At 47.7% G+C, this 21,692-nt stretch overlaps 1 protein-coding gene across 9 annotated transcripts in view; it reads left to right on the top strand.

Moving 5' to 3' along the window:
- ptprfa (protein tyrosine phosphatase receptor type Fa) overlaps positions 1-21,692 on the top strand; it is a 210,905-nt gene that overhangs the window by 37,101 nt on the left and 152,112 nt on the right. For 2 of the 9 annotated variants that reach the window (XM_062556614.1, XM_062556612.1), the window contains exon 1: positions 3,290-3,908. The exons of 3 other annotated variants lie outside the window; for them this stretch is intronic. The gene's annotated coding sequence lies outside the window, so the exon portion shown is untranslated. Of the gene's footprint in view, positions 1-3,288; positions 3,909-21,692 lie in introns of those variants that run through there. 4 more of the 9 variants (XM_062556615.1, XM_062556613.1, XM_062556611.1 and 1 more) reach the window with 3 other exon arrangements.

Genomic DNA, 21,692 nt, shown 5'->3' with positions numbered 1-21,692 from the left:
GTCTTTGCGCGCATGTGTCTGTGCTACTTAGGGAGTAAGAGGATGCTGTGTCCTAAGTGTGTCTACCCAGGCTCATTTCCTGCTTTAATTTGCCCATTTAAATGCATCTCTGGTCTTGTCAATACCTCCTGGGACCCTTGATGGAAAAAACGATGATTTGGTGTGTGCATTCCTCTCCATGCCCTTCTTAACAAGAGAAAATAACAAGGCTAGGAAGGAGAGTTTGCTTTGTTTGTTCCCACCTGTCTTCTCCTCCATCAGCATTTACAGTCATTCATTTGGAATATGCTTTTAAGAGGGATAGGAACTATTAGCATAGCAGAGGAATACGAGTTAGGCATACAGTATATGTTTGCTTCCTCCGAATTACCAAGCCATTACCTAATGTTTTAGCACTTCTCTTTACACTGTTTTTAACGTTTCTTGCTTCTTGCACGTCTAGTTTTTGGAACCCATTCTATTTCTTTCTCTCTCTCTCACACACACACACACACACACACACTGACACACACATAGACACACACACACACACAGAGGAGGATTTGCTTTTATTGAGAAAAAACCCTCCTCATGTTCTCAATTGTGACGGAGCATCTCCTTGTTCGCAGCTGAGCTGTGTTCCAGCAGCCTTCCTCTGACTGCTTCGGCTCCACCATGGGCTTTCTCCTCAAATCAGTGGGAAGCGCGCGGGATTAATGCTGCTTCTTTATTTAGCATCGTTTCTTCCTCCGCCGTCTCTTTTTTTTCCCCCTCTGTTGTCCCTCAGTGATGAAAAATCCCTTTTTTTTATGCAATCTTTCTTGCTGCTGTGTGTAAAAGCCTAAGGTCCTGTCACAGTAATGGATTGACTGTAGAGATTTCTTTTTAAATTGACAGTAAAAGTGTCGAGTGCGGCAGCTCATTATGACTACGTTGTCTCGGAAATGCCACACTGGTGTTACATCCAGCGTACCATGTGCTGCAAGCCCTCCACACATCAACTGTCCAATGACCTTGAAGAAGATGTAGTCAATCAGACGTGTGGGCAGAGGCAGAATGGCTTGTGGCTGGTCACTCTCTCACACATATGCTGGATATGCGATACACTCCACCATTTGAGTAGAGATCAGAGTCTAAAACCTCTTGGTGATCTGTTGTATGGGTCAAAAAGATGTGGAAAGCAAAAAATGCTTATTTTCTTGTCTTTCTGATGAACTTGCCCACACATCTTTTCCTACCATATCATATTGTATGCAGCAATCAAGCTACATTTAGCTTTGGTGGGCACAACGTGTATGTGTCTTTTCATTATTGGCCTGGATAGCTTGATAGCTGTTGGCCGGGATCGGTGAACTCACTGTGTAACGCTGATTTGTATACAGTTAGGTCACAGTGATGTGTTCTTTTCAGAGGCCGTGAACTCGGCGAGAACTTGTCTCATCTAGACGCACCATGCGGGGGAGACTATGGCCGCAAGTCATAGAATTTCAGTCGTAAAATGTTTCTCCGAAACTCGATTAGGAGACGGACATTTCACGGACATCAGACATTTTTTTTGAAAATGTAGAACACCCAATAGTGAGCAAGAGTGAACGACCGGGCGCCAGGTGGTTCAGAGGCTCTTAGGTACCTTCAGTGTGAGTGTGTGTGTGACTGGTGTTTGTTTCACGGGCCGCCATAAATCTCCGAGGGTAACTCGAGCGAGAGACTTTTGAAATGGAATGCCAAGATATTGAGTTGAAACGAATCCCTGTGCGTCGGCGCAGAAAGTTTTTTATTTTTTTATTTATTTTTTTTTGCGGAGAGGGAGGAGAGGGAGGCATTAGGGTGTCACCCTGGTGTGCTGGTGCTGAGTGAGAGAGGCAGCCCTGGGCTTGGGCTTGGTTGGCATTTGGTCTAGTCCTGTGGTGAGGCCACCACTGGGAGGCCACTAGACACACACACACACACACACACATACACATACAGAGAGAGAGAGAGTTCCCACCCTCTCCTCTGTGCCCTGTGTCCCTGTGTCTCATCTGATCACAGAAAAGCCCTGTCCCTGCTCTCTGTGTTGTCTGAGTGTTTTTGTGTCGTGTGTCAGCATAACAGTGCAGCCGACTGTAACCTGAAACTTGAATGCAAACATCATGGAAATTTTCTGACCCACAGTCCGTTCTTCTCACATTTGACAGCCCAGAGAACATTATATTCCCCACCATAACACCACAGGCTTTCAGATGCACTCCTAATGAGAGAAAGAGAGCCCAGTAGTATCTCTGTGCGCCATCTTGAACTACAAGTGGCCCAAAGAATTTCCCAACTGGCACAAGCTTCGAGTTGTGGGACAGAAACTCTTTTATGGAGAAAATGAACTGCTGTATTTAACCTTGTTTAACTCAACCGTGATAGTTTTGTTACTCCTCTGGCACAAGCCCCCTGTAATTGATGCAATTATTCTAAAAATATTGGCCAATAAAGATGAGTCAACAACATTCATTCATTCAGCAGGATTTCTCCTAACTAGGGTTTAAAATTAAATGAGAATTGGGTGGAATTAATCAATTCTTAATTAGTATCACTGAGACGGTATTATACAATACTGTTACGAAATTCTGTAATAAAAAACCCTCATGGGCAACTCAAGCGGCCATCCCAGTCTACCCTCTAGAGTGTGTTGTGTCCACTTTTTTTCACAGACCAGTCCACTTTCTTTGTTTCACGAAATACTTCTGACGAGAAGCTTAAGTCATAGATTAAGCCTGTTTTTATGACTTCCTCTGCTGTATCGAAAAATTGCTCAGGTTCTGTTTTTACAAAAAAACCCACACACCCTTCAAAAATGCCTCGGTGTTTAAGAGTCATTTAAAGGACAATGGTCCATGTCTTAACATCCCATTACTTGAATGGTCTGTTTTTTTTTTATAGCGCATATCAGCACAGACAAAGAGCTCAGCACACAATAGTGTTTTCCAAATCAACGGGGACATTCCACTTTAAAAAAATAAATAAAAAAACACCTTATCTCAACAACACCAGCAATGTTGCTGCCAGCAAATCAGCAAGCCCTGCCGGTAGTTCTTTTCAAAATGAAAGCGAGTATGTGCGTGAGATAAAAGTTCCTCCTTCTCCACCTCCCTCTCGCCTTCGCCCTTCCCCCATCCCCCATTCCCCCGCCACTTCCCTGTCTGCCTTGACCAGGTGTGCTTACCTGTGCAAGGAGAACAGAGGAGGAGGCGGGGAAGGGAAAAAAAATACAGGTTCAAAACTCTAGCAGAGTGCTGTGATTGGCTGGCCTCTTGGCAGTCACCACCCTTCCCCCCACCCATCCCCCTGTAACTCAACACCTAGTGACATGACGCATAGACACTGGCTGTGCCTAGGCAAGCCCAGTTCAGAGTCAACCCAGCCTTGTCCCAGGAGAGTAGGAACCTCAGGGAGCGAGAGAGAGACAGAGACAGTGAGAGAAAAGAAAAGACAGGGACAGAAAGAGAAAGAGAAAGAGAAAGAGATTGAGAGAGTGAAGCAGGCCTACCGGACCCCCTGCTTGGGACTCGCTGATGTGAGACAGCACCATTCCGGACAGATGGATTAGCCAAGAGAGCCGGCTCCCACCAGCTTTCTCCCCCCTCCTCCCTCCCACCCGTGCCTGCCCGCCCGCCCGGTGGCTCCTTCTTCTGTGGCGGCCCCCACCTGTGGCCGCCTGCCGCAACCATCGCCTACGCTCGCGCTCTCTCCTTTCTCACCCCACAAACCGGCCTGGGGAAGGCTAGCGCTCTACACTTTGTACCTAAGGAGGAGGACTTGGCTTTTTCTATGGTGCATATGTTTTGAGGATAACATCAGGCTGCCAATCACATAATTACAGGCTGTGAAAGAGGGACGCCGTTCCCCCCTCTCTTTTGGTTGGGATTTCAGTTGGATTTGGATTACTGATTTTGGTATGGGTAAGTGATGTGGTTTGCTTTTCCAGAATGTCTTATGAAAGGTTTAAAATTAGTCTGTTTCAAGGATATCTGTTGGGGTTTTCTGTGTTTATTTGGATTGGTGTGTGTATTCAACTTTATTTGACTTGTTTGAGCAAAAAAAAAATGTTTCATACAACAAGATATATTCCCCAAACCAAACTAATTTCCGTGGTTATAATGTTCTTATTGTTATTTTTTAATCAATCTTATTCTTGTGTGGTTGCCTAACTTCTCTAAATTGCTTTACAACAAAATATCCCAGTATAATTAGATTATGCTTGTATTGTGAATAATTTAGCTCCGGTTTTGGAGTCGGTTCTCCTCTGGCAAGTTGTGCCCCCCAGCCACAGGTAGACGGGTTGGGGAGGAGAGGAGGGGGTGAGGCGAGACATGGTGTACAAAGCGCTAGCGTGTGAGTGAGTGTGTGTGTGTGTGTGTGTGTGTGTGTGTGTGTGTGTGTGTGTGTGTGTGTGTGTGTGAGTGAGTGAGTGTGTGTGGACTAGGCCTTTTTGATCTGATCTGAGAAATGCTGGAGACAGCAGCAAGGAGTAGGGGAAGACAAAAGCCGAGGTCATGGACGCTGCGGGCACACACACACACACCTGAACACACACACACACACACACAGCCTCTACCGAACAAGCCCAGATTTTTAATATAAGCAAACAAGTTTAAAAAAAAAAAAAAAAAACAGGCCATTTATTTTGTTGCCTCTGCTTGTTTTTGAATTAAATTCAGTAGTTTCTCTAGATCTTTACAAGATTTTAAAGCCAAGGCCTAGATGTTGTAATTATATTCCATGTCGGCCTTCTCTTGAGAGAGCAAAAGCTTTCTCTCCCCAGTTAATGAACTGAATATGAAACCCTGGCGAGTGTCTATAATGAAGGAAGAGTGAGCCTGTTGATTTAATGATGGTTAAATGAGGTTTGTAACAATGTTTACATGTCTAATTGTTGACTCGGGTGAGGGAGGCAGTGTGCATACGACCAGCGGTGTTATTGAACACACAGACGTGCACACACACACACACACACACACACAGCGCTCAACCAAATACCCCCCACCCCCACATCACACGTTCAGAACACCAAATAGGCCAGAAGGAGAACCGTTAGCGAACTTTTTTTGTTGTTGTTGATGTCGTTTTGTCCCGTCTCACTGATTGTGTGCTCCGTTAAAAAAAAAAAAAAAAAAAAAAAATGGCTTTGGGTGAAAAGTGGCTGTGAATGAGTTGTCTGTCTCATTCTGTTCAGCTGGGGGAGTTTGGGACCTCTCCGGGGAGCGGTTCCATTTCAGGAGGCTAAGCTTACGTCTTTCAGCCGCGCCATTGTCAGCCTGTAATCCCAGCGCTCGGCGCAGCTCCTTAGTCATTCATTTAGGGACAGAGAGAAAAGTCACCATTTAGGCTCCCTCCCCTCTCTTCTTCCCCTCTTCTACATGTTGCAACACCTTGTTTCATGGGGAATGCCACCTGACTGACTCCTCACTGCTACCATTCATACTGACTCACAGCTTGTGTGTGTGTGTGTGTGTGAGCGTGTGTGTGCGTGTCGGCGTAAGAGATTGCGAAAATTTCAATGGAAAGACTGAAACAGGTGGAGAGAGGGAGAAAACAATAGCTATCTTCAGGAAGAGGAGGTCTAGATCTGCCGGGGATAGGGAGAGCCTTTTTGTGGTCTTTTGTGGACATACCCTCCTCAAACACCCCAGTGATTTCCTCCTCACTTCCCCCACACACTCAAACTCATGCGCACACACACACACACACACACACACACACACACACACACACACACAATAACTTCCCCATCCCAGCTGAGCTTTTGTGGTGATGTGGCCAGGGCCCTTCACCTTATTGCCTTCCTGAACCTGCTCCACTGTTAACTTTAGTTCTGTCCAACTGCTCCTCCATTGACCTCCACATTCTGTGCCTTTATAGCTCCATGTTTGGTATGTGTGTGTGTGTGTGTGTGTGTGTGTGTGTGTGTGTCAGGAGACGGGTGTCAATGGGGGGTGGAAGGCAAGGAAGAGAATTCCTTTATGACCCCCTTTGCTTTTGTCACGTCTTGCTATGGCAGCCCCCCACGCCGGCGCCACACACAGGAATCTGATAGAGGGGGGCTTTGCGCTGCAGGTTAATTGCCACTGAGATTCCTGGCCTAATGGAGCTAATCCCGCCTTTGTCTCGTTTGCTGTCCGGATTTCTGCTGTTTGCTTCGTTATTGTGGCCACGTAGGTATTAATTGATTACTGTTGGAACTCCTGCTGTAGGTTTTGTGTGTGTGAGTGTGTGTGTGTTGCGGAAGTATTCCCATTAGTGAGCCCCCCCGCCCCCCACACACACACACATACACATATTCAGCACACACATACACACTCTATCTCCCTCTCACATATACACACAGATGCACAACAAGAATGCACTAGCCTGGGGTTTACTCCCTACCACACTAACATTCCACCCCAGCTGGCCATGGATCAAACCAGTGTTGCCCGTAACACCAGTAATTTGGTTCCCTTTTGCAGGGAGTATTTCTGTTTATTTCTTTTGCCTTTGATGGGAGGATTCAAAGCTCTTCGCTCCACCACAGGCTTCTGAAGAGGAGTTCAAAATAGACTGAATTTAATTATCATTTGCATTTCCATCCAGGGCTATTTAGGGTGGCATCCATAGTTGGTGGCAGTGTGTCTAATAGTTACTTTATCTTGCTTTGGCGGAGCTTTGAGGCGGACCAAGCTGGCATTTAATAGCCAGGCTCGGAGGAATTAGCTCAAAGTTTGGGGCCTCGGTTCGGCAAAACAGCCCCTGATGAGTCAGAACTCCAGCGGTTCTGCTCAAATCAACATGTTTATTGTCCTTTAGCCATTCTTTACTTTGCTTTCATTGCATCCAAAGATAATAGCTTGATTGTCAGTGCTTACAATGCCATTATCAATCAGCCACATAAATAATTCATCGCATGCGTGCCTTGCATACCTCTTGAACGCAGATGTCTTTAGGAATGACTAAAAAAAAAGATACAAATTCTGTGGCTTAGAGCAATTCGGGCCCCTTTCTCATAGTATCCTCTCACAATACCACTCTTTGCAACATACACATTCCATCACTAAGCGTGATTTATGTGTTTCTCCCCGGCAGCTGGAGGTAGAGGAAGCGCCACTTTTTCAGGCAGCCAGTGAGCTGTAATCTTCGGAGAATGGAAGTAGATCTTCCTCCCCGAGCCGAAATGGGATGTCGTCCGTGGGTGTAAATAACTAAGAGTGTCTGTCTGAGAGAGACCTGCCAAATAGCGCGCGGAGACGGGCGGCCATCGCTCCTCTGTGTGGTGTGTGCGCGCGCTCGCGCTGTCAGGCGGTGGCGTTGATAAAAACCCGACGGAGGTCACGCTCATCTGCCTTATGGGTGACTTATCTTGCCGTGGCCTCGCTAGTCACAGCCCCATTTTTTTCTCCCCTCTTTGCCTCATGTTCATGCTCATTCTCTCTCTCTCTCTCTCTCTCTCTCTCTCTCTCTCTCTCTTTCATATTCTCTCTCTCCCTCGCCCTCATTCTTTTCTCTCTCTTTTTCTCTCTCTCTCTCTCTCTCTCTGTCTTTACCTCCCCCTCTCTCTGTCTCTCCCTCTCTTGCCGTGGCCTCCTCAGGCGATGTGACGGAGCGGCTGAAAGTCACTTTGAAGCCTTAACTGGACATGACAACCTGTAGGGTCCGGGGCTGGTGGGATGCGCACTCCGGGAGGTGCAGATGGGCTGATGAGTGCTGACACACCCTGGAAAGGCATGGGTGGGAGTCTGTCCCGTGTGTGTGTGTGTGTGTGTGTGTGTGTGTGAGTGTTGTGACAGGAGTTATACCTTTAGACAGCCATTGTCAGGGCCTGGCTCTAGTAAAGCCTGTTTGTGAGGTAGTTGGGTGTGTGTGTGTGTGTGTGTGTGTGTGTGTGTGTGTGTGTGTGTGTGTGAATGGGGGAGGGGAAGGCATGAGCACACATGGGTGTGTGTTGGATAAAGTGTTTGTTTCCTTAATGTGGCCAACAAAAGGGCACTGCTCTTGTGACTGTTTATCTTCCTGAAGCACATTTCATTGTGACGTGGACTCCTGAGAGACAGAGAGAGATATAAAGAGAGAGAGAAAGAGACAGAGACTTAGAGAGAGAGAGACAGAGGGAGAGAGAAAGAGTCTAGCCATTGCAGACACGGGCACATTTGTTAAGTATGCAGAGCGATGGATATGCTGCGTGACAGCCGCGTCGGACACATTGATGGAGGGCTGTCAAGCTGATGCTTGGCCTCGTGCTTGAAGCCGGATGAGGGGGTGGGATTAGGAGGGGGGAACGTGTCAATCAGCCTTTTAGCGCCGTCCTCCCCAGCTCCTGGAGTCGGATGCTACGTGGACCCTTTAAGACGCGTGGAATTAGCAGCCGCGCCACTGACACGCTGTTTACGAGGAGCAGCCCCTGCGCTCAGCTGTCAGCTCCGGGAAATGTCACCTGCGAAAGGGCACGATCGTGGCAGAGAGGCAGAGGCACTCTGACCCACACAAATCCACCCAGTGCAGGAGGAGCTGGCCTGGCTACCTGGTTGAATGTCGCTTGTTTGCCCTGCAGGTGTGTGTGTGTGTGTGTGTGTGTGTTTGTGCGTGTCCGTTTGTGCGAGGAACACAAGTGAAATCGGATGTGTGACACACATTTCTGGAATATGGGAACCTGTTAAGTTTCCACAGGGAGATCTTGTTTGGCGTGTTGGAGCATGTTTGCTGCAACGGGCGAGGAGCGAAAACACATAGGTGTGTACTATTCATACGAAATCCTCACACAGGCCTTACGTGCATTCATGGCATCATGCAAATGGGAGATTATTGATAAGACACACACACGCTCTCTTTCTCTCTCTCTCTCTCTCTCACACACACACACACACACACACACACACACACACACATACACACACAGACATAGACATACACATACACACACCTGTCATTGAGCACCTGGTGATGACCAGAACCTTGTGATCTCTATCTCTCTTCGTCCCTTTCTCTGCCGCTTTCTCTCCCTCTCTCTGTGGAGGTTGTGGTGGAGGCAGACTAAAAGCACACCCTTCTTTTGACGCTAACCCTCTTCTTGGGTAATTGCCTTCCTTTACTTATCATACAGAAATATCTCAGGCCCTGTTTGTGTATAATGAATAAGCAGACAGAGAAGTGGATGGAATCAGCCGACCAAAGAGCAGCGACAATTGGGGGAGAGAGAAGGAAGTACATTTATGATGGGGTGACTCATTTCTCATCTGCCGTCGTTCTCACTATTGTGTAGCTGTGGCGCACGCTGTCACTAAGCTGGGTCTCCATGGAGAGCTTGGCCTGGGGTGAAGGAGAAACAATCTCTCTCTGCTTTACTCTAACTGCCAAGAGAGTCAAAACGTACTGAAATATCACAAGGCAAACACGGCCGGGGCAAAACGAATCAAGTACAGTTGGATTTGGTGCACCTCCTGAATCATTGCTGAGCTGGTTGGCTGTTACGTGTCTAATGAAAGAAGATTCTTTCAAATTGTTTCATCATTCTGTCTTCTCACTGGCATTAAGATGTCAGGTTAGTTAGCTGGAATCCGTGGGTTCATGAAAAGTTGGATTTCACAGCTGCTGCAGTCCTTATTTTTTCCCCTGGCGAGAATTAATTAAGCCGAAAGAGAGTCATTTTTCAACATAATTGATTAAAATGTTGGTGTCAGACCTATGTCAGCAAATGAGATGATTGATATGATTGGCAACCGATGGTGTCAAGCCCACATCGCGTCCGCTGTTAATGTGTCACGGATCTTGAAGGGCACTTCCTGTTTCCACATGAACAGCCAGCTGACAGACTGCCCTCCATTTCTTTCACATCTCCTTCGTTTTTTCTCTCCTCCTTCCTCTCCTCTCCCCTATTCTCCTCGCTTCCCCCCTTCTCGTTTCACCTAGCCCTGCAGCATTCGCAGTGTAAGCAAGCGTAGACCAGTCGAGCAGCTTGAGTCTGTCTCATCGCCCGTTGATAAGCTGGGCATCTGCCAGTCACACGTCAGTGTACATATGTTCAAATCCGTCTCCCAGCCGCATTTGTTTTAATTGATGTCTGTTCACACACTTTACCCTTGCGTGAGTGTTCCAGGAGGAAGAGGAGAGAGCAGAGCGGGGGGGCGAGGGGGAAGAGGGGGAAGGGGAGAGGGAGCGCTGGGATGTTGTTTTTCTTTCCTTGCACGAGAGGAGAAGAGAAGGGAGGAGTAGAGAAGAGTAAAGAAGAAGGCAGACAAAGGGCTTTGGAAGGAGGATGAGGGGTGTCGGCTAGTAGCTATAGAATCTGCAGCAGAACATTGCTTTGTGCGCTCCTGGTAACTGATAGTCTGGGAGTCTTGGCCACAGATAAAGCGTGCCTGTGAACATTTGGAAGGAGGCTTGTCCGTGAGACGGAGAAAATTGTGCGCGTGAGTGAGAAATGGTGGGAATTGGGAAAGCAGAAGGAGTTCACTCCTCGAGTGTGGAGAACAATCCCACGCCAGCACACTATCCCCAGACACGCCCTGCGCCAGTCACAGACTTCAAATTCCGACCTGTGTCTGGGAAACCACGTACTTCTTGACCAATACTTTGGCACTAACACCGTATTGGCATTATCAGTGCGATTGCGTTAGCCCAAATCAGTTAAGACGTCATCTCAGAAGCAATCATAAAGGGTAGCCTTGGCCACTCTGGAGGCTGGCAGTCGTGACTGATGTGTGAGTTAGTCAGCTTTTATTCCTGTCGACAAAATTCAAACTTAGTTTTGAGAATGCAATCCTTGTTTGCCAAGAAGCCAATGCTAATACAGTGACATAATCAAATCTAGCTGCGGTAACCAAATCAGTATAGATATCAGTGTAAAAAACAGCATTGTAAACGGTAGCCTTGGCCACTCTGGAGGCTGGTAATCGTGACGGACGTGTCATGGTTCACTCCAGTGGGCATGACTTCACCCCTTATCTGGCTGGACTTTAAACCCGGGGCTGTGAGGAGCGAGGGGTGGGGGCTTGGCACCGTGCAGAGGAGCCTGGAGCACAATATGGAGCAGCGTGGAGTAGTGTGGTGTGGGGTGCAGTCTGGAGTGGTTATGGTGTGGCTGGGAAATGGTGCCATGGGTGTGCCGTAGTTCGGTGTGATGTGGAATATGGTGTGTGTCTGTGTCTTTGTGTGTGTGTGTGTGGGTGTGTGTTGTATGGAGTGATCATAGTGCGGTATGGTGCGATCATGGTGCGGTTGAGCCGTGGTTTTGGTGTGGCGTGTCGAGTAGTTGTTGTTGTGGTCCGCTGTAGTGTGGTGTGGCGCAGCCTAATGAAGCCGCATTGGCTCTGGCACTGCATTATGAGTCAGGGGTGGGATTAAGGCCGGCCACAGCCATCACAGAGCTCCCTCATAAGGGTATGTGGGGCCTTGGCCCTGGAGCTCATCAGTGTAGCGTAGCGGCACCTTTTCAGCGGCGTATCGATTAACTCTCTCTCCCCTCTCGGCCCTCTGTTAATCCTGACACTGGGTAGCTGACGCCGAGAGGGGAGAGGGGGAGATAGAGGGAGAGAAGGGGGGGGAAGAGGAGAAAGAGTGACAGAGAGAGCGGGATCAAGAGAAGGAGAGCGAGACAGAGAGAGTCAGGAAAGAGGACAGCAAAGCGGAAGGAAAGAGAAGAGAGTGACAGAGAGAGCCAGAGAGGGATGGAAAGAGAGAGGGGGGGCCAGGAGGCTGGTTTGCCATGGTAAGATTTGCTCTGCCCTTCTGACTCCTCATGTGTAGCTGAGCAAATTGGAGTCTACTCTGGCCCCTGCTTGAGGTCAGTGCTTGTCTCTCAGTCCGGCGCTTAAGATTATGCATGTCCACGAGCTTTGGGCCAACAGGGTTATGCAGCGTGTACTTCATGATGGCCAGCATGTGCTGTGTGGAGAGTAGCTGTTACTGGTTGCTGGGTGTTATTTGTATTATTGATATTGATACAGCTTCTCACACACTAGAAAATTTTATATCAACACTGCATTGCGCGTGTGTGGATTGTATCAGCTGAGGCTAGCACTCTTTTTTGCTTCTTTTTGAGATCATTGATATAATATTCTTTTCCCATAGTAGGCCACTGTCACTGACCAATTCCAGTAGTAATAGCTTAGTAGGATATTTGGACACGCACTTAAGCCCTGATTATGTCAGAGTTTTCTGCAGTTGGGAAAGAAGTGCGCTGGTTTAATATGGAATCCGATTCCGCCTTCTTAGTTTCCCCTCCGAGATGTGGTCTGTGACTCTCCATATTAAATTTGACCTCTTCCACACTCTCACAGTTATCATAACAAGTCCTCAACTAATTTTGTACAGTGATAACTCTCTGAGGCAGATTTACTGCATCCTAAAGCGCTCTCTTAATTGACAAAAGTTGTTTTTCTCCCTTCCTCTCCTTCTCTCTCACTCTCTCTCTCTCTCTCTCTTTCTCTTTCTCTCTCTGTCTCTGTCTCTCTCTCTTTAGCATCCATTCTCGTTGTTCTGTGGTTATTTTCGTACTCACATCACAGGCTACGGCTGCAGATGGCCCTAAGCTTTCGCAGTATCACAGCCAGCCAGGCTCTCGCTATCAAACGCCAGAGCTGTGCACTGTAACTTCATTGTGTCCCACCGTCGCCACCGCCGCCTCCACCTCCTCTCCGAAAACGAGAGAGACGTTTTCCGAGAAGACAATGGCCGCATTAGCGGCGCCTTCTCCGTCCGTCAGTGCTGCCATAATTTCAGCCGTTTGTTCTTGATTCACCTCCGCTCAGACCTCGGTGTTATTGTTGAAAAGCCGTCCGCTCCTCAATCAATCTTGGGGAAGAAAGAGAGAGTGATGGCATTGCTTTGGATTTGATGGCGCTCTCTTCAGAGTACCGCCATCGTAATTGCTCTTGTTGTCAATAGAGAGATTTTTTAATGCAAGCCATCTTTGAAAGCCCTCCCCGTAATTAATTCCTATTCAGGGGCAGAGTGTTCCACCAAGTGAAAAATGCCTTGTAGGCATCATTGACTCTGTAAGTATATCTGCGGCAGTGTCATAGTGTGTGTGTGTGTGTGTGTGTGTGTGTGTGTGTGCGTGTGTGTGTGCGTGGAGAGGGGGTGAAGTTGATGTCTCTCTCTCCCCTCCCTCTGTCTCTTGTGTGCTATCCCAGGGTGTGTCTGTGTTTCAATAGCTGCTACCCCGTCTGCCACCTTTTGCAGCTGTCCTGCTGCGTCTTACCTCTAACACACACACACACGCACACACACACACACACACTTACACACACACACACACACACACACACACACACACGGAGAGAGAGACAGCACATGGACTAACGAGAGAGAAAGAGAGGGAGAGACCGAGAGACAGAGAGAGATGACGGTATGAAGGAGGCAAGATAGATTGGGGAAGGAAAAAACTCTGAAGAAAAATGTCTTTCCTGCTCAATTATTACACTGGTGAGGGGCGCGATGGGCCGTCCCTCTCGGACGGGACGTGACTTAAGCGCAGAGCTCCCGCAGGGCCGATCTGCTGTGGTCGCTGACCTCATTGTTACGAGGTGATTTATGAGCTCCTCTGACTCATAAAGTCAGCCCCCATGTCTCTCCTCTCTCCTTCCCATGTTGTTACCCTCCTCCTCCTCTTCCGTCTCCTCCTCCTCCTCCTCCTCCTCCCTCCTCCATATGGGAGCCCATAAATGCTCATGGTAAAACTCTGAGCTATGAAATACACACATACACACAAGCACACACAGGCACACAAACACACACAAACACACAAACACACAAACACACAAACAGACACACAAACACACACACGCAAGCACGTGCACAGAAACCGCAAACATGGCTGTGCTAAGGAATGTGGCGTGTCGAGCGTGTGATATAATGCAATGTGATGTAGTCGCTACTCCTAGCGCCGTGTGCACGTATGTGAGTGGGTGGGTGTAGCCGAGCGAACAGCCCCGCTGGCACAGCGGTAGTAGGCCAGGGAAGAGATGCTGTCTAGTGTCTAGTTTCTTTAGGCTTCTGTGCACAGCAGCACAGCCTCCTGTAGGGTGTCTGGCGGTCGGGGTAGCAGGCTGTCAGTCGGCTTCTTGGGACGGGAGTAGATGGGCAGGGGTTGGGGGGTGGCGGCAGGGAGCGAAAAGATGGAAGCAAAAGAGGGAGGCGAAAGAGGGAAGCCAAGGCGCTGTGAACCCTGTGGCTTACTGACAGCTCTCGGTATGATGGATGCCACCCCTTCGCCTTGATCAAAGGGGCGGCGGACGGAACAGAACGTCCGGGGGAGACGGGCGGTGGCAGTAACCCCGACTTGGCACCGGCCGTGATGGAGGGGGAGGCTGGCTGATCCACTCCCCCAGGGGTGCTGAACCGACAGCACGCCCCTTGAAACGAAATTGGTGATAGATTGGCGTCGCTCCTCTGCCGAAATGCTCCGGCTGTGAATCTTTGTAGTTCCTGTTAACCAGTGACAGGTTCTCACGAGTGCCAGTCGTCTGGGTTCAGTTGGTGTTGCCACCTGCCTGTTTGTTTTAACATCTACTAAATATCTGTGAACTCACAGATATGCTAACGTCAAGACTTGATTAAGATTTTTTTTTTTTTACTAATAAAATAAGAAATGAGTGCTGTGATACAGCCCTGTACTTCTTACTTTTGTTTCAGAATTTTGCGCCTGGCTTTGGCTCTGATCTGAGTTTGAACCAAATTTGTATTTATTTTCAACCCAAATTTGATTATAAGGTTATTCTGGGTTTGATGTTATTTTCCAGACTCCAGACATGCTGTCAAGCATAACTAATTATTACTCTTAGTTAGTTATAAGAGAGGACAGGGAATGAGCTTATGCTTCAGTGCCTTGGGGTCATTGTTCCAAGCAGCACAGATGGGTAAACTTGAGATGGTTGATATTTTTAAAGTCATTACACTATGTATGAAGCAATACAGAAGAACAACAGTCAGATCTGAACAGTGGCCAGTGACTCACAAGCTATATCTTTTGGACCCATTAGCAGAGCTATTTTGTACCAAACCAAATATTTGTGAATATGATTATGTCATTGTTTTGTTTTGTTCCATATGACTGTAAAAAGAAGCGCGATTGTTCAGATTATCAGTGATCAGGAATGTGAATCATTGTTTGCCTTGTGTGATTTAATATAATGCGGTTCTTACCCGCAAGGTGAGAATCATTTTGTCCGTTCAAAGCTACTCAACACTGAATATAAAATCACAAATACAAAGTGGGTGCAAGAGATTCCTCTGCTGTGATTTACTGTTTAGGCTGTTAGAAGGAGAAACACAAGGAGACAAGCACTTGACAATCAGCACAAGCAGACGACAACGGCCATTAGGGATGTCTCTTTCTCCCCTCACCTGACAATAATTTCTCACCCACCGCGGGTGTTTAAGCGAGACTCGCAGTGGCCAATGGAGCATGCTAGGCCAGAGGATTTACAGCAGCTATACAAATTGATTACATTGTTATGTTGATGGCAGTGTAAACAATCTAGACTCCTCTGCGGTTGTCGTTTTGTTGGTAAGCGAGCCTATTTGCCAGCCTTCTAAACCAATGAAAGAAGTCCGTTTTGGAGTGACTACACAAACGCATGAGGAGGATTTTAAAAGGAAATGACCTCAGTGATAAATGTTAAGGGACAAACACATCACGGGAGAGCAGCAGGGAGCCCATAATGCTTAAGCTCAAAAAGGGGCATTTGATTTTCCAATCACTTTGGGACATTGATCTTGGCCATTTAATTAATGGGGGCTGTCAGAATCATCAGATGAACACACATCATATAAAATTAAGCTCTCAAAGGACCTCCGTAAGTGTGGTCAATGAAATTAAATATTATGGCCGTCCAATAATCAATGCTGTGACCCCTTCCTCACTGAATAAACGCATTAACGATCAGGAAGAAAGGGCCCTTCTGTTTCCTGTTTTCTCTTTCTCTGGTCTCCTCAGTCTCGGCCATATGGAGTATTTTCTTCTGTGGGGAATTGCATGACTCGGGTTTGCACTGTAGACCGAACGCGAATAAGTATTTGATGTGCACTGTTTCCATTGTGTGTGTGTTGTGGGCTTAAAATGACTTTACATTTATACTAATGCAAACAAGGACCACAGGCTTGTAGAAAGCTATAAAAAAAAAAGACAACAACAGTACGCTGTGCTGTGCTGGGTTTGTGCAGGGCTCAACTTTCTCAGTTTGGACCGCACCAAGTTTTCTGTCCCCACATCGAGCAATGGAGAAGGTCAGTAAAGGGGTCACTGGCAGTTCTGCCACACACACTTCACCAGTGTAATTGAAGTTTGGTGTCGTTTCCCATGGGGACAAGAGAATATCCCGTTTGGAACCGAAAAACTCCCCCATGCCCCGATCCCGTAATTTCCCTAACCGCTGGACCATAGGAGCCAAGATGGTTGGAGGAAATGGGATGGTTTTAGGCGTCAACAGAAATCCTTATTTGTCCACTCTGGTGCACAATCAGTTATCCATGTGAGTGTCCTCAGTAATGTGGGTATCTGGTGTGTGTGTGTGTGTGTGTGTGTGTGTGTGTGTGTATGTGTGTGTGTGTGTGTGTGTGTGTGTGTGTGTGTGTGTGTGTGTGTGTGTGTGTGTGTGTGTGTGTGTGTGTGTGTGTGTGTGTGTGTGTGTGTGTGTGTGTGTGTGTGTGTGTGTGTGTAGGCAGCCCATTATACACAGTCTGGCTCAGCACAACTGCCAGTATGGACGCCGAGTCGACGATGAAATGAAAGATGTGCAGCACTCGAGAAAGTCCTCCGCAAAAACATTTAACATTCCTGTTAATATTGTGTCACACCAGCGCTCAGCGCTCAGCGTGTGATTTGTGTTGTCTGAACAGAGGAAACTGGTAGACTTTGAGTAATCCTCGTGAGATGATTATAAATCGGGTTGTTGCATGTAATTTATGTAGCTCCCAGAGTTACAGACTCAATCGGCTGTGGGAGAACTGCATGGATAAGGCATAGTATATCAACGCAGGGTCTGAGTTGCACCTTGGCTAGCATAAGTACAAAATGATGGGTCACCCTTGGCTAATCATTAACTCATTATTGTGTGTGCTGGTGTAAATCAGGCTTTAACTCCTGGCATGCTTTGAGAAGCTAGGCAGCTTTACGAGAGCACAACTGATACATGTGTATTGGCTCAATAAAGCAGTCTGCCACTCTGTTTGGCGATGAATGAAATGCGAAGACTTGTGTGTGTGATGTGTGTGTGTGTGAGCCGTCTCTCATTTGCTTGTTCTCATTGCCGTGACCCACTCCGCGTGCCAAAATGGTGTCGTGTCATGGCACTGTGAAGCAATCCCATGCTGACAGAGCTGGGGCTCCGTGGATCATTTTCCCTTGTTTAATTTTGCTCATTACTTGCCTGACAGCTACTTTGCACTCTCCATTACCTATTTTTTCCAGCCCTTGCATTTGATTCCTGATAAATTATCCCCCACCTTCAATTTCTAGTGGGTTATTTAAATATTTATGCACTTGCCTTTGCTGCAAGATTATTAGAGCACCTTTTTTTTTCTCTTGAAAAAGATATTATCATCAGTGAAGTAGCAGCCATCGTATTGGACTGACAAGGTACATGACAGGAAAACATGCCAGTAAGCCACTGCAGAGGCTGAACTAGTGATTAATTGCTGCTAATTAGTTTCTTAAGCAAATGTTTACCACCAAACAAACGCCTGCAAAACATGTTATTGCTGATTTCGGCTGGTGACCGTAAATAAGAACCTGAAGCTGCATAATGGCGTAAAAAAAAATAAATCACCAAACCTTGTTGATTTAATGGCTGCTATTATGCATTATCAAACACACGGTCCCCAAGTCCCTTAGCTCATATGAGGAACAGACCTGTTGTGATAGGATTTAAAATGACAGTGATGGGAGCCGCTGAAATGTCAGAGTTCAGGGTTCTCTCCCACTAACACGCAGAGGCAGCCGTGGAGTACATCGTGAGTGACAGACCCGGCGTGCAGGCGTTGGTCACGTTGGTCAAACGATACGTCCACAAAAGGTTTGGTCACTAGCTGAATGAATGTGTTTTGTATGTGTTTGTGTGTGTGTGTGTGTGTGTGTGTGTGTGTGTGTGTGTGTGTTGTGATGTCAAGGTCAAATTGCTTTGGACCAAACAAAAGACTGAAACACAGTGCTGATGCCGTGGGAGCACTAGCTAAGCTACAGTATATGCTCGCTCTTAAAGCCATTTGATGAGATGTTACCTTTACTGTTGGTGAGGCTTTAACAAGACAGAATCTCCTTTGCCGAGCAAGTCCTTGTCATACCTTAGCGCTCCCCTGTGTGTTAGCAGGAGGACAGGAGGAGGGCTGGGTGCATAGGGATTGCTAAGAGAGATATTGATCCAGTGTGGTGCTGCCCAGCTGGACTCCATGAAAAGGAAGAGATCAAACCAGTCACGCAACCAGCTGTGACAGCTCAGACAATAGAGGAAGTGGATAGCCGGATCAGTGGCAATGGCGTAGAGCGGATCACCTGTGGGGCCTTAATGATGTCCCGCTGTGCGCCCCCCCCAACCCCCCAACCCCAACCCCCACATCCCCCTCGTGACTTCCCTCTTTTTTTCCCCCTGACTTCCCCCCCTTCTCTCTGCTCTGTAGTCCTCGGTCATCGTGTGTTGGGGCCTCACCCCCCCACACACACACACTCACACACACACCACCCCTTGCTCTCTCCTTTTCTCTCCCCTTTTTGCCCTTATTAGTATAATCGCACCATTAACTCCAGTGCTGATACTTTGCACTTGGGGGCAAAGTTATTTCATAAATCTTTTATGACCGTTCAGCAGCGCGTGTTGCGATAGCATGTCCTGTGGGGACGCTCGCTTTGCGCCTGTAATATTTTAGGTAACTCTTGGGGCTGCTATCATCAAGTCCACCACCACCACCACCACCACCACCGCCGCCAACCTTACACACTACGAACACACACACACACACACACACACATATATATATATACACACATACACACACACACACACACACACATATTATATATACACACATACACACCACTTTCATCACTACCACTGGGGTAATTAGCCACTGCGGGAATTGGAAGTGCTTAAGTGAGCCTTGCTCTCACGCTTCCCCATGGACATACACTATAATCCAGCTGGCGCTATCATACCACAGTGGCTTCTTGTTTTAAAAAAAGCGAGCGAGGGAGAGAGACCTGAGCAGAATGCAGTCAGAAATATGCGGTTTATCATCAGGCCTGAGATTCCTTTCCTTGTTCAAAAGAGTGAGTTAAAAGCTCCTTTTAAACCTTTGAAGATGAATGTGGCTTGCGCTTGGTCCGGGGCCCTTAAATCACGTCAAGGTCAACATCTGATTCTCACCTCTATGTCTGCTGCCATAGGCGTATAATCCTAACTACCCCCCACCCCCCCTCCAGTGCTCATGTTTTATAATGAGGTGCGTTGTCCTTGGGGCTTTGTGATGTTCTTCAGTCCCATTGACCAGACCTCTCTACAGACAGAATCTCTGAAGCAGCCCCCACAATGGCGTCCCCCACAAGATATGACTTCATCTGATGAATGCTTTTCCTCACTGTTCCTCGCCGGTCTGCCTTGGCCTGCGGACATGTCTTGTTCGGAGTGGCCGAGGGATAATCAGAGTCGATTCTTCAGCTTGTCAGCTCTTAGACCCCGGCCGGCCTCCGGTGCTCGCCCCCCCCCCCCCCCCCCCCCCCCCCCCCCCCCCCGACCAAAGCGCTGAGGTGGCTGACATTAGTGTTTGTTAGCGTGTCGGTGTCACAACATGTACAGATAGCGCCGGCGGACGGCGAGGCCCATGAGAGCAGACAGGGATCCCATCGAGCTGTCGCCGCGGCAGCGTCCCGCTGTCACCTGGCCTGATGTGTGGCGCGCCTCTAAATGGAATTTAGTGGTGGGGCGCCGTGCGGCAGGGAACAGACCAAGGATGCGATGATGGCTCAGCCCCTCCCTGCCTAACCTCCCACCCCACTAACACACACATACGCACACATGTATATGCACAAATACACACAAGTGTATAGGCTCACATGTCCTTGTCCCCCCACTGTTTGACACACACACAAACACACACACTCCGTCCCCTACACAGTCGTACATACTTAAAGCCCCCCCCCCACCACCACCACCACCACACACACAAACACAACACAAGAACATAGTGCACACACAGATTTACACACTCACGCACACACACACACACACACACACACAGATCTCCCCTCCCCCTGTGAGGGGGTTTGTCCTGCATCTCCTTCCTCCAGGGACGCTGGGGATGAGGGAGCAGATAACTACATGAGCCGAGCCCCGGGAGGTTACCTCCTCCAGGAGGAAACGATCTGCCTCTGCGCACCGCGTCTGCTGGGAGAAGATAGCACTCCGGCAGCAGCAGCAGCAGCGGCAACAACACAGTCGGCAGAAGAGTCGCTGTCCGTAAACACGTTTGACTTTGACTCTGACACTCTCTCTCTTACTCCAGTTGCCCACCAACCACCCACCCCACCCCTCCATCCCCCTGCTCCAATGGAGAATCTCTGCGCTAATAGGCCCAAAGCACAGCCAGGGTGCCACCCGGGTGTTGATGCACGCGTGGTTGATGTGCTTAGACACAGTTTAACTTCGCACAGACCCAAAATGGTAGCAGAAGTCAAGAGCTACGAGCTCCGTCAGGGTGGCATATGGCGTGTGTGTGGATTTGTAATTTATGTCTGTCACCCACCATAGGGTAATGAATGTGCAATGCCACTAAAAAACTGAGATCGAATATGCATTATTCAGTGTGGGCTTATGAATGGAAACTGTTGATCTTATATATATGTATTTTATCATCTTCCTTGTCAGCTTTTCTCTGCAGACCATTCTTGTTCCCTTTTGCCTCTGAATGTCATAGTTTGGTCATCCTCAGAGGTCATCTATTTGCCCATATGACAGGACGATAGAGTGAGAGAGAAAGAGAAAGTGGGAGAAAACGTTTGAGCTGAGAGAGCTTTGAGTGGGCCTTTTTTTAGTATCTCTGAGATTTCACCCCCCACTCCAGGTAAATGTTTCATTCAATTTGCCTTAAGCCATGTAAGATAATAATTCCTGATATCCGCATTAACCCCGTTTTCAGGGATTTGAATAGAATGAATAATAATGATAGCCTTTTAAATAATATTGACAGGATGGAATAGTCACTTTCATAAAGGTGCTTTTGAGGCTCCCCCATCCCCTCATATCTGATGTATTATTTCATTTACTTAATTGAATATGTCTCAGGCTATCAGTGGCCAAGTATTAAACAACAACAGACAACACCTGGTGAGTGTTTATGAAATTAATAAATTAGATATTAATTCCAATTCAATGGGGGTTTGACCAGTGTCTTGTTCCCAGTGTGTTAAAAGAATTTACTGCATCAGACAGTATCAGACAGAATCAGTATGGTTAATTTTATTGTGGCATATTGTTGACATCTCTGGCCTGTTCTAACCCCAACCACCCCCCACCCCACCCCTCCATTTCACTCTAAAAAACAAGGTTGGCACTAGACATGTAGCAATCACTCTATTACAGGATTATGCAAGATTATACATCAAATCTAGAAAGTAGTAAAAAGTGAGTGCGCTTTTGTGTTGGCCCAAACAGGGTATATGTGGGAGTGGGGTTGTGGCCGGGTGAGGGGTATCATCTCCTTCAAAGCCTCTAATTCCCTCAAACATC

This window comes from Sardina pilchardus, chromosome 15 (assembly GCF_963854185.1).
Source record: "Sardina pilchardus chromosome 15, fSarPil1.1, whole genome shotgun sequence".
Taxonomy (NCBI): Eukaryota; Metazoa; Chordata; class Actinopteri; order Clupeiformes; family Clupeidae; genus Sardina; species Sardina pilchardus.
The sequence above is the reverse complement of the archived record's forward strand: the minus strand, read 5'-3'. Positions and strand labels throughout refer to the sequence as shown.